The sequence below is a fragment of the Diuraphis noxia genome, unplaced genomic scaffold, assembly GCF_037042655.1.
Source record: "Diuraphis noxia isolate RWA-SAM2 unplaced genomic scaffold, SU_Dnox_SAM2 contig0002, whole genome shotgun sequence".
NCBI lineage: Eukaryota > Metazoa > Arthropoda > Insecta > Hemiptera > Aphididae > Diuraphis > Diuraphis noxia.
The window spans coordinates 84402364-84415345 of NW_028301712.1; the positions used below are offsets into that span (position 1 = coordinate 84402364).

General features: G+C 27.0%; 1 protein-coding gene across 1 annotated transcript in view; it reads left to right on the top strand.

Annotated features, from left to right (window-relative positions):
- The first annotated feature begins 2605 nt into the window (after positions 1-2605).
- Positions 2606-12982, top strand: part of sNPF (short neuropeptide F precursor) — a 71487-nt gene continuing 61110 nt past the window's right edge. Inside the window, exon 1 of the mRNA XM_089221157.1 lies at positions 2606-2757. The gene's annotated coding sequence lies outside the window, so the exon portion shown is untranslated. The remainder of the gene's footprint in view (positions 2758-12982) is intronic.

Consider the following 12982-nt stretch of genomic DNA (forward strand, 5'->3'; position numbering starts at 1 on the left):
GATATGAACACGAATGACATTCAGAAAACGTCATTTAATTTATTTTGGAGATCCGAATTATAAAATTATATTTTATAAAAATATTTATTTTTTTATTTTCAACTGTAAAGAAAATGTTATGTAAAATAAATTTATTATTTATTCACCCTTTCTCTTTTCTAAGTTCCAAACATGTAAAATAGCTTGAGAAAAAACGTAGCAACATTTCCTAATAAGTGATAATAAAATCTGCGTTGTTTATGTTTATATTTTTCATCATTTATTAGTTAAATTACATATTATTTATTGTATTTTATATTATATTTAAAATAATAAACTACACATTTTTAAGATGATAACATAGTCAAATAGCATAAATATTAGAATGTATTATAAATTTGATGATTGTGGAATTCCACAAATATTATTAAGTGGTAGGTACACTAAAAAGGCAATAAATTGTATCATTTATAATCACCTTAAAAAAGCACCTCGATTAATAATTATAATATTATTCTCATCTTGAAAGGATGCTATTCATGCACGACACATCTGCATTTTATTCAACTGAAATATAAATATAGTGAACTATATGAGTTAATAAACGATTATAAATAGTAGCAAAAAGTATAATTAGATAAAATGAAATGTATTGGGTGTTAAATATTAAGAAAATTTCATCGATTTAGAAGTATGATAACTAGGACTTAAAACTTGATGCATTTGCATCTTCTTTTCTAATGCCCATATATAATTCTCGTCTATTATAAAGAAATTTTATTCATGAAGTATAGAATTTAATGGTACAATTTTTATTTTGCATTTTTAAGGGATTCTATGCTTTACGGTAATTTTTTAGTATTTTTGGTGCATTTTATTCATTATTACACTTTTTTTACATATACTTACATTTTGCTTGTTGAAAGTTACACATATAGATTCCATTAGCTTGCCTATTATCAACGTTCATTATCTATTTTTTTGCTAAAAGAAGCATTTTTTATATGTAGTTTTATTAGTTAAATAAATATAATTTTAATAATAATATAATTATTTTAATTTTTAATTTTAATAATTTTGTATCAAAACAATATCTATAAATTTTTACAGTAAAATATACATTTTTAATATCATTTTTTAACATTTTTACGTAATTCTATACATTTTTAAAATATATTTTTAGATCATTAGGTTCCGGGCCTTAATGATAACATTATATAGGTATCTATACTAGAATACGTTATTTTAACTTGATTAATGATTACACTGTACTATTAATAAAAAAAATACTTCATAGAGTTTATAAACTGAATATGAATTAGAAACAACGTAATAATTCAATTGGAATTGTGTAGGCATAAATGATAAGAAAATGTATAAATTAATTCATCCATCAAATTGATCCATTTAACTCTCAAAAGTAATTTTGATTTTATAATAACTAGTCCAGTCCATTTTATGATAAGATGTGAATTATAAAAATCTTCTCAGTTTTTACACTACAAGTGATATCTTCATCATACAAGTATGATATCTTATTTCACTTATCAGTATTGATCTGTTTAATCAGAAATGCACACGATAATGTTTGAATTTTACTGGTAATTTGTTAGAATATATTATTATGAAACAAATAAATTTAGCTTAAAAATAATTTTTTGTTTTGCTCTGTACTATTTAAGGTAGGAAAAGAGTTAAACAGTTCTAAGTATCTGTACAGTGTAAGAAAAATTTTTAGTAAACTAACAACTGGCTAAAAATATTCAAGAAATATTGGTGAGCGGGCTTTTGATTGTTATTTATTTTAAGAATTGTTTTCCAAATTTTGTAGTATTGATCATTACTTTAAAATATATAATAATAATGTGCCATTTACGCTATATGAGTGTATTTAGTCCAATGCCTGGTCTTTGTATTTATCATCTTATCCAGTATGTAAGTTTATACGAAAATTAATATTGGAAACGGGTTATTTAAACCAAAGCTAACTATGAAACTTAAGCCACTAATCACAATAATATTTATGTGCATTTATTCTATAGTTTTATACAAACCAAAAAGATACTTTAATGTATCAAAATTAGGTACCTACTTAAACATATTTAAATACTTGATATTTATCCAAACATGGAACATATAAAATGCTAAAATAATAAATGATTTCAACGAATTTATAATGATTATTATATACTTATATTATGATAATGAACATATGAAAATCTGCTTGCGAAAAAAGAAAAACTTTCTTGATTATTTTTTGACCGAATAGGATAGTCGTATACCACACTACCTCTCTTTTATGTAAGTACTTTATTGATTTTTTTTTTTTTGAAATTTATGATAAATTCGATGAAACGGGTAATTTGGAGTCATAAGACTTTTAAATTTGGCTTTTTCTGATATGTTATTGATATGCATACATATACACACCATTTTCATAGCATTTAATTAATTTTGTCGGTGATATTTAAACGGGCTATACATATAAGATAAAAAAAAAATTCTCTACAACGTTTCGTGGATTTTCGAGCCCGAAAACACCCGCGGCCGACTGTCGACGCGTTGGTGTGGGCGGCACCAGTGACAGGTCTGGCACGCAGGACCGCTACGCTTTTTGGCCGTCCACGGTGCCAACCGACTCGGTGGTATAAAAGTGCGTGCGTAACGGCGATCGGGTGGACCTCCACCGGTATTATAATATTGTATCATTCCACTGCTGCCGATCGTCACGACCCTCACACGACTACGTCAAAGTCTCCCGTGCCGACAGTAAGTCAGGTAAGAAATCTTTTACGTTTTTGGCGTTCTGCCCCACTAGAATATTTATATTATTTTGATGTTTTAGTTTTCGAAATTTTCTATTTTTTTTTTTTTTTACTCCGCATTCAAAGCGGGTGTGCAATAATCTGGAAGCGCGACAGTATCCATTCACCGCTCATAAAACCTCGAATAAACGCATGTACAATATTTGCGCGACACCATTTTCCTATTTAGAAATGTTGGAGAAAGAGCCAATAATGCAGTCAATTTTTTTTACACGAAGTGGCAGCAATTAACCTTCTAAAAAAATAAAATACATTTTTTAAACGATTAAAAATAATTTTACACGAAAACAAATACGCCTTGTAGAAATGCTGGATTTTAATCATTTTAATTTATTTATTTTGAAGAACAAAACATTATTCTGGATACACTAACCTTGAAAGTTTTTTTTTAATCTAAGTTAATCCGATATGCATAGTCTTCACTCTCAAAATAATATATCGAATTCTGATCATTCTCATAGATTGAAGTTTCGACATTTATTATATTATTATGAATTATGATGTATAAAATTGTTTTCAAAATTCCTGAAAGCGCGTCTTCGTCATCTTATCACCCAACACAAAGTATGATTTTTACGTAAACGTCGAAATTTGATGTATGAAAATTAGTTTATATTTCTCAGATATTTGAATAAGTACTACTATGATTTTAGTGCATTTTTAAAGTATGGAGGTGTTAAGTTGAATTCTAAATACCAAAGCTATATTATAATTAAATATTTTTTTGCGCTTATTGAGCTAATTTAAAATTATTATTCTAATTTTTTTATTCTTGTCTAATTAATGTAAATTAAGTATTGTAAAATGTAATATAATTTTTGAAACTGTTCGTGAAAAAAAATATAAACTGAACTTCATTTGAAAACTGTCTTAGGTTATTTGTATAATGTAGTAGTAAGTTTAATAATATAATTTTAAATTTAAATGAATACTTGTGTAATTTTCGTATCCATGTATCATTCTTGATATTATTTATTTTTTATTATTTTATATATTATTTTTTTTTATGTTAAGTATTAAATATTTTATTGTGACACTAATAATAATAGTAAGAAAAAAAACAAAAAAATCTTTTATTTAGGTACTTATAATATATTTTTGAATAATAAACCTTGTCACCGAGGGTAAAATTTTGTTAATAAAAAAAATTTATACATCTATTTTTACAGTAAAACTAAGTTTTAATTTATTTTAATATTTATGTAAATATTCAAGTTTTCATTCCAAGATCAAAAGAATATCTATAAGTTGAACCATTTAATTCGAAAACAACATTCGAATGTTTAGGATAGGATTTAAAACACTTTTTAAGTCACTTAAAAAAATATATTAATATGAATCTATGATGATAAAGAACAAAACGTTTTATCCTTACTTTTAAGTACACCTATTAAATTATACTCAACAAATCTTATCAAAGTGATTAGAACACAAAATACTAAATTGAATTGCTGACAAATGAAAATTGTAATGTGTACGAGTATACTATTTCTATAATAATATTATATAATACTAACCAAAATAACAAACAATCTCGTAAACATTAATGTAATAAAATATATGTATCTAACAACATATTATTACATTTTCATAAATTTGTGATTAAAAATCAAAATACATAGGGTTATCATTTTACCAATATGTTTAGTAAGTTGAAATTACACTTTTTTTAAATACCAGTTATTAGAAAATTTAGCAATATGGGTGATAATAATCATTACTTTGCAATTTATAATTTAGTTGTAAATAAACAGTTTTATTGTGTTACCGTTGAAAATATTAGCTAACTGCCTACCAGCTATGTCATATTTTATATTATTCATTTGTACAGTTATACAAATGAATAAATAATATAAAACATACATTTATTTTGTAAGTGATGCGTATGTTCAATTATTTATGTATAGTAAAAATATTGAATTAAATTAAATATTATTATAAATATTTAGATCCGTACCTAATCAAAATAGCTAGGTACTTGATTTATATTTGAATTTGAATTTTTAAACTAAAATAATATACCTACTGATATTTAAATATTTATTATTTATATATACCTATAATTTTTGAGTAATTGTTTCACGTTGACACTGGTGACACGACGTATAGAAACTTATTATAATTTATAAGTATAACACAATATTTTACTACGCTTTAGAGATTTTGTACTTGAATAGGTTGATTTATTTATTGTAGGTACCCGCAAACTATATCATATTTCAGTCTTTTTAGCAGCTACTGTAATACTTACACCATGTGTTAAAATTATAATAAAGTTTAAATTATAACCTATACATACAAAATATAACTAATTTTTATCAAAAATTTCCTTGTAAATATGCATAAAACAAAATTTAAAAACAATTTCTGAATACTTAGCTTACTCATTTATTTATTTATTTACTTAATATTTTTTTATGTTTAATAATTGAAAATTTTTAAAAGCTAACTTGTATTATTTGAAAATAATTTATTGATCATTTTATAGCAGAATCTCTTCCTGGTTTAGGATTTTTACCTAAAGTTTATTTCTGGTAACGTAATTTGATTACCGAATATTATTGTAATAGCATATTTACACAAACAGAAAATACATAATTTATACAGTGATTTTAATTAATTATGTATAATATAATATTTTACATTTTTCCCCAAACAATGTTAGATTTTTACACTTGTACAAAGTACCTATTGTTTTACTTATTGTTAATAATTGTTTATTTATTAAAATACAATGAAGAGTATATTTTTCAGGCATATTGATTTGTGATTTGAAAAAAATTTAATATTTAGGTAGGTGTATTGTAAATCAAACTAATTAATTCCTATTAGAACAACATAATAATATTTAAAGAGTATATTATTACTTATATCATGTTAAAGTATAATATTCGTGTAATTTCATAAACGTTTACTTTTTGTACAACCATCAATTAGGTAGGTCAGCACATCTCGGAAAAGCATACGGCAGCGATGCTCGACACGACGTTACAATATTTTCGCAGTCAGTCAATTGAGAACAGGATACGACTCTATAGGGGTCTCATCCATCACCGTTAAGGCATTTTTTCAAAGTCGATCTCAAACTGCTTTTTTGCGCGTCTAGTGGGATTGTACCTCTCGTTTTCGAGGCTATACATACCGTCGCGCCGTGACCGCTGCAGTTCCACTTACTACTCATTATCATTAATTTTTTTCAACATAATAACATCCACAAGTAAACCATAAGTCACGAGGATTGACGCTATACTACTGGCCACTACGCGTATCAATAACATAACGTTCACTGTATTGTATTAGTATCATAATTTATTATTATATCCGTTTCGTACGAGTATTCAAATTGTTGCTTATTTCAAGCTATTGATTGATATAATAATATTATCATCTAATTATAGAGATATAGACTGTTTTTAATTGTTGAAGAAACAATAAACTATGAATTAGTTATTATATTCTGTCTTTTATTTGAAACTTCAAAAGTAAAGATCAATCTTGAATTTGAAAAACAAATTTGAACTGAGCTCCAACCTCAAATAGCTCGTTTTTTCTTTGACTGCCTATGTGTCGAAATAAATCCTACAAATGACCGTTTAAAGCAATATTGAGAGACGTGCGATGCATTATTTATTTTGATTTTGTTTACCGAACGAAAACTTCGATAAATAAAATAACACATATTTTGTATTCATTTTTTTTTTCAATCCATTTTGCAGAATACAAAATGACTTTCATAAAATCTCGATTCAAAACTCGAGTACCCTCTCCGTGGTAGTAACTGCGTATAGGTATATCTGTATACATATTATACTCCCAACATATGTCACTAGTATAATATTATAGATGAACATATTTTATATATAGCGAAAACATGACAATATCATAATGTAGGTACCAACGTTTAACAATTGTAAAATAAATGCATCCAACGGTTACTTGCGGGTAGGCAAAATCCTCTATCGGAAACATCTGCCTTCCCGTGGAAATCACTGGTTATCGTGACACATGTCCATCACTCGTATCTATTCCGAACCGGCACACAGCGGGTCTATGGTCGCCACCACCGCGTGCACACGTCGTTCGTCGGGATACGTCACATTTCCATTGTGTATAAATTTATTTATTATATTTTCTAGAAAACCAACGTCGTAAAATATAGGGTGAATACAATATGTTTCAAACGAAACATATCTGCAGGTAAAAATAACCCAAACGTAAGTTTCTATACAAAAAACAAATAAAATAAACCAATGTAGGTATTGATATACGTATATGTTCCTATAAGACTGAAACAGCTTAAATGAAAATATTATTTTAGAAGTCCAAAAATATATTCACATATGCACGAAAATTACAATATGATGATACCAAAACTAATTTTCTTCACTTTTTCTTCAGACTCAAGACTGCAGACAATTATAACTTAGTTTGTGTAGTTATAAAAAGTGTTAATTTTAATGTTGGATGAAAACATTTTTTAATCCGATTTTTAATGTTCTGTACTGAATACCTATAACAAAATGGATTGTACATATTATTTCGTATCTTCGGTTAAAATAAAAAAATTATTAAATAGGTATAGTGAAGATTATGTTAAAATGTTTCAATACGTTATTTTGTCTTACAAAGTTACACTGTCTTGTACAGAATCAAATACATTTAATTTTATTCTTGAGTGTATCTATTATGGTGTAATATTATTGTTGGTCGTAAATATAAGAACTTATGTAAGAGGGAATTTCTTACGGTAGAAACTTCCATATTACTATCATCATATTATGTTAACGTTTATCTGGTATGGGCACTTAAAAGTATAACTCCAAAATATAACATAAATACAGGTGGTTATCATAATATATATATATATTATTGTGTGGCTTCGGCGGTAACTCGGACCAAATTTGGTCGCGATCGTCAACGGAAGTCGGAACAACAACGCGTGATCAGACGCACTACACTATATAATAGTAATAATATAAAATATAAAATAATGTGCAGAATACGACCAGTTTGTCGCATCTATATGTTCTACTTTACTGCTTCCGTAGTAACAGCGCGATTTTTCCACTATCTAGAACGTGCACTTGTATACTCGTATATCGTATAAAATGCGCATAAAAATGTAACCGCGATGATGACGTTCACGTATGCATTATAGTAGGTATAGGTATGTATATCAAATAAATAATAATATTATACTATATAGGTATCTGCTTCGAGTGCGCAGCATATGTATTTTCAAAAACGATTTACTGGGTCAGAGAATACATTTCGGTTGACCTTTTTCACTTCACGCGCGATGCCCGTCTTTCTAAGTTGGAATTGTTCAAAACACGTGTGTTCGTGTGTTTTTTGTATCGATTTTTTTTTTTAAAAAATAAATTACCCATACTACGGCTGGAAGAATTCTGGTACTTAACGTCAATCTTGTTTGATAACAGTCTGATTTTGTTTAAGACTCATCCTACAGAAACGCACAAGATGTTTGACGGAAAGCTTATTTTTAAAACTATTATATAATAGGACGTTTATTGTATTAATAATTTATAACTGTTTCTTGAGCTCTACTATAAATCGCATTATAAATTGTGTGATTTAATTATGGATTTTTGCAGTTATCGATTTTACTCTATTATTAGCATATATTGACGAATATTTAGTTTTGCGAATTTTAATTGCGGATCACAATAATTATCACTTAATGCGGCTTCCTCGCACCATCCGATAACTGCAGTAAAATTTTACACTGTAACAACTAGAATAATCAATTTGATCTACGAAAGTATTTGATAGTATTTAATTCGAAATTCGCTCTCTTATATAGTTATATAGGCTTACAAATTCGTTGCAAGTACCTAACAAAATAACAATATTACCAATGCGTATAAGCGTGTACAAAATGTATTTCCAATAACCCGTAAGCAGCTTAACTCGCGAGTCATGGATTTACGTTTGCAATCGAATTGAACCAATAAACACGGAAGACATAATATTTGATAGTTGATAAACAGAGGTCAAAAATAGTAAATTACAAAAAAAAAAAAAACAATTATAATAATAACAATTTTTAACTTAATTTAAAAGAATATGAGACAATTTTGTTATAAACTACAATACGCGCGTGGTACTATTACAAACCATTCATACATTATAGCAGATGTTTCTTTTTATTACTGTTCTATGTTTTCAAAGTTGGAAACTTGTATTGTAATCTATAGATATTTCTTTATAATATTGTATTTTGATGATATTAATTAATAATAATTTGACTAACATAAGATTTGATCCATATTCTTTAATTTCTATGACAACTAAACGAAGTTTCAGTATAATAAACCCCGTGGAAATTAAAATTATCACAGTTAATACAAATGAATATCAAACAAACAAAAAATGTGTTATGTATTTGTTTAACTATTTGAAATATTGTAAGTTTAAGATTCAAGATTTAAACCGATTTCCACTATCATCAGATGTACCTTAATTGTATTAGTAACTGGGTACTCTGAAATGATCATAATTTCTGTTTGTAGCCTTAAAGTGGATTAAACTATTGTTTAAAACTACTTTGTCGGATAACTCCACCGAAGGTATATCTCACAATTTATAAAAATAAATATGTACATGTAATGATATTTATGATTTAGGTTATTATATAATTTACAAATAAACCAAATTATTATATGATTATTATCTACATACATTATTTTCCGTATTAATCATTACGTATAGATTTAAATAAATTATTTTGACATATTATCATCAGCTGTAGTATGAATTCTTGTTAGCTACAGTTGTTATGCTCAAAATAGGATGAACTAATTTATTAACTTATACGTTTATTGTAAATATTGAACACATTTTTTTTTTGTATCGAGTGTGATTGCTTTTGTAAAGGATTTCACTCCGACACCGTTTTCTGACAGTGAAATGCACCGTTGTTAAATTTCGATTTTTTTTCTTCTTATCTACAGTGTTAGATGTACCTATCATGTGGGTCTTTGCTGTTTATATGAAATGTCAGTTTGGTGACAAATTAATCGTGATAGTCATTTTCAGATTAAATGTGAACACGCTTAAAAAATGTCATAATAATACAATTATAATAGATTCAAAACATTCAGTAAATTTAGAATTAAATTATTTTTTCATTCTAAAAAATATTTCTCAAACTATTCAAATTATTCAACGTAAATTCAGATTTTCGTAAGTCAATACACAAAATTTAAAGTGCCTAAGAAATAGTTTAAAAGAGTTTGACTAACATAATTAGTTCTGTAATATGGTCAAATTGTAATATTATAAACATTGTTAATCATTTGTTAATAATTTGTATACCTACCTATTAACTTTTTTTGCATAAAAGATTATGATTAACCAAAATTTACAATAGAATAGAATATTATATATACATATATATATTTACTATAAATAATAAATATATACGTACAATAATAATAGATTATGATGACATTTTATAAGTCTGTAAAATATGTGAGTGGCATGAGAGAATGTTAACCATTGCCTGTATTCAGAAAATATAGAGATTTATTGGAACGAAAGTTCCAATTATATAATTTTTTAACAGAATAGAGTAATAGATATATAATTTATATACCATCGTCCATCGGTTACTATTTACATTTTAATAAGTAAAAAATAATAGGTATTATTAATGAGAAAAATTATAATTTACTGATGTCTGAAGTGGATTAAAATTAAATTTCTCTATATAAGGACATTTTTTTAATCTAAGATAATCATTAAATAACTGGCATAATACGAGTAGTTATCGGAATAAAATAATAAATAAGTCATTTTCTATCTAGAGAAGTAAAACTCTTATGCAACTTTTCAAAATGTATTCAAAAACATCATATTTGTTATTATAAATGGAAAATTATTAGGTACCTACTATCGCTTATAAGATAATGTAAGTACTAAGTATCTATAATATTTTATGCACATAGAACTCTACTATATGTTATAAATTAAAGCAAATCATTACCGTTCGAAAATATACATTTCAATACGTCTTGTCATTTTGACGTTAAAAAAAGAAATTTATTTATTTTGGATTGTTCAATTTATTAATAATAAGGAATTTTTTTACCATTGAATTTCCCAAATAATATATTACTTTCGTCCAAACTCCATAAAAACTCTTCATTATTATGTAAATAATATATTTTGAATAAACCGCGTTGGTATACAATATATCCAATAGTTATGAAAACAGTACCTATCTAAAAGAAATTGTATTATTTTTTACAATGCAAATTCGAAATGTTTGTAAGTTGCAGAGTTTAATACTTGTTTGTTTGGTTACCCGCTAAAAGAAAACGTATTATAAAATGTGTAATAGTAAACTGCAAAAAAAAAAAAAATACTGTCTATTTGCTTCAACAGTACCCAATCCATCTGTAGTCTTTATCGTTTCCAAAAGTGTATGTACGCGATATAGACAAGTCTTTATACACAATATTTAAAATAAACAAACAGAAATAATAAAACGTTGACGATTCGCGATAAAAAGTGATGAATTGTTGAAGAAAGCACACGACGAGTGCTGCACTTACCGGTGTTATTGACACAACATACATTATGGCTGACGGCCTGAATATGGTACATTAGTCAGTTTTGGCCAAGTACGAACAATACTAAACGCATAATATAATATCATATTGTAAACGTGCAGCAGAGTGTGATTTTTATTTTTATTTTTAAACAAACGGTTCGTTACAAATTTTGTATGGTAAAAATGCTGAGGATTGCACAAGGATCAACTTAATCGTTAATATTAATATGCATAGGCAATGATAATTTTTCGGTAAACGAAATCAGGAAGATCCTGCTGTATAGTGACTAGTGTTGTCACAGTCACACTGTAAATAAAAATAAACTTTTGTTTAATATTTCATTAGTCCTGAACGATATTACCTATAACATATAGTATTATACTTAATATGATGAATACAAATGAATACAGGTATGAAGTAGTGCGGGTGTTACCATAAATGATATATTAAATTATTATTATAATAATTGTTTGTGCGGGTTAACGGACCGTATTATAAAGTATTACAAAAATATCGGGTTTCGATAACAAATAAAAAACGACTCCTCGAACATCAACGGTATTCGTTTGGCGAAAACGATCCGACAATCTGTACAATTGTATTATGGTGTGTTTTGCGTTGCTAAATACGATAAGAAATATGATATAACATGTACATATAATATTATAATATTTAGTTATATTATTATAAATGTATACATTTCCTGTCATACAGTTTTATGTATAATTTATTTTTAACGACCTATCCTTTGGGGGGTACAGTCATCGTCCATTTCAAGTATTACAGTGCTTTATTAACGTTACAATAAATCAAACGCTAACACGTCGATTATTTTAACGACCGGGTGGGTTTTTTTTTCTACTAATCGAATATTGGTGTGAAATCGTAAGTAGAATTATATAGTTGGCCGTCAAAATTCTACATTGTATTGCTCACAGACACATTACTATTATACGTACTCTATGCATATCAATATATCATATAATAATGGTATTATGATTATATTCGGAGGACACACATCACCATCGTTGATCTCTGAAAATCGCTAGTCACCGCCACTGCAAACGATGTCGACATTTTAATAATAATAAAATACACAAAAGACGCGTATACACGCGAGAGAAAATGTATTCAACAGTCAATCTTATTTAAATTCATCCCGTCCATGTATGACCATTTAAATATGACAATATTTCGGTGACTGACCATATAGCGACTGCATATATTTCTATTGAAATCTCAGACCGTTGGTTATTATCCGCACAAGGGATACGAGATTTACGGGTTCCAGTCCGACATATTCCACGTTATATTATTATTATTATTATAACGTGTTTATGCGACTTTATGAATTTTCTTTCAGACCCGTTAAACTTCAACTTCGGCTTTTGAAACGAAGGCGTAATACTAGGAAACGTCACTTGTTAGTTGTTTGAATGCTTTTGGTCGTTGCCATATTATTAATCGCTCTATAATTAATAACAATGTTCCAAGTTCAAACTATTACTATTGATGTTATGATATAACACCTAAATATCATTGGTTTAATGGAAATTCTATTGCACAAACTTCCTAATTTAATTTCCTGATTTTTATGAT